A 1,150-nucleotide genomic window follows, 5' to 3' on the forward strand; every position below is an offset into this window, starting at 1 on the left:
TATATATATATATATATATATATACATCTTTGCTCTTTATCTTTTATCTTTTTCCAGTCATCTGGATGTGGCCATGCTTAGGAAATTCCTTGAAGTGTTTAATCAATCAAGCAAATTGAGCTTGACTCAGGGCTATAGACAAAAACTAAAAGAAGCCCTTTGTAGATATGTATATGAATACATCAATGTATTTGTCTTCTCTATCAGTGCTTGATAACTGGTGTTGGTGTGTTTACATCCCCGTAAATTAGCAGTTTGGCAAAAGAGACCAATGGAATAGGTACCAAACTTTAAAAAAAACAATAAGTCCTGGGGTTGATTTGTTCGACTAAAACCCTTCAAGGTGGTGCTCCAGCATGGCCAGTCAGATGACTGAAACAAGTAAAAGAATAAAAGAATATATTTGTGTGCATGCCAGTACCGCCTGACTGACCTTCGTGCGGGTGACACGTAAAAGCACCCACTACACTCTCTGAGTGGTTGGCGTTAGGAAGGGCATCCAGCTGTAGAAACTCTGCCAAATCAGACTGGAGCCTGGTGTTGCCATCCGGTTTCACCAGTCCTCAGTCAAATCGTCCAACCCATGCTAGCATGGAAAGCGGACGTTAAACGATGATGATGATGATAATGATGATGATGATGATGATATGATGATTTGTGTGCATAGAAAACAGTCTCACTCTCTCTTTCTCTTCCTCTTGTATTTTATCCAGTCTCTTGGACAAACATTTTTCCAGCAAGAATTAACCATTGATGAAAGCATAAAGGAACAGTTTAGTGTAAGTATTGCAACATTTTAGCAACCGTTTCTCCACAGCTGGGTGGTCCTCAAATTAAAACTGTGCAGAAACCTTCCATCTATAAAGCTTTTTCACTGATCTCGGTTTTGTTTATGGCTAGGCGTTGTTGGCACTCCGTCGATTACGACGTCGAGGGTTCCAGTTGATCCGATCAATGGAACAGCCTGCTCGTGAAATTAACGTGCAAGTGGCTGAGCACTCCACAGACACGTGTACCCTTAACATAGTTCTCGGGGATATTCAGCGTGACACAGAGTGTGACAAGGCTGACCCTTTGAATTACAGGTTCAACAGAAACAGGAAGTAAGAGTGAGAAAAAGTTGTGGTGAAAGAGTACAGAAGGGTTCGCC

General features: G+C 41.4%; 1 long non-coding RNA gene across 1 annotated transcript in view; it reads left to right on the plus strand.

Moving 5' to 3' along the window:
* Nucleotides 1–67: 67 nt before the first annotated feature.
* The window catches only part of LOC106870589 (uncharacterized), a 3,681-nt gene continuing 2,598 nt past the window's right edge, over nt 68–1,150 (plus strand). Inside the window, exon 1 of the long non-coding RNA XR_001409544.2 lies at nt 68–779. This is a non-coding gene — a long non-coding RNA (uncharacterized LOC106870589). The remainder of the gene's footprint in view (nt 780–1,150) is intronic.

The sequence above is a fragment of the Octopus bimaculoides genome, chromosome 28, assembly GCF_001194135.2.
Source record: "Octopus bimaculoides isolate UCB-OBI-ISO-001 chromosome 28, ASM119413v2, whole genome shotgun sequence".
In the NCBI taxonomy this organism is placed as follows: domain Eukaryota; kingdom Metazoa; phylum Mollusca; class Cephalopoda; order Octopoda; family Octopodidae; genus Octopus; species Octopus bimaculoides.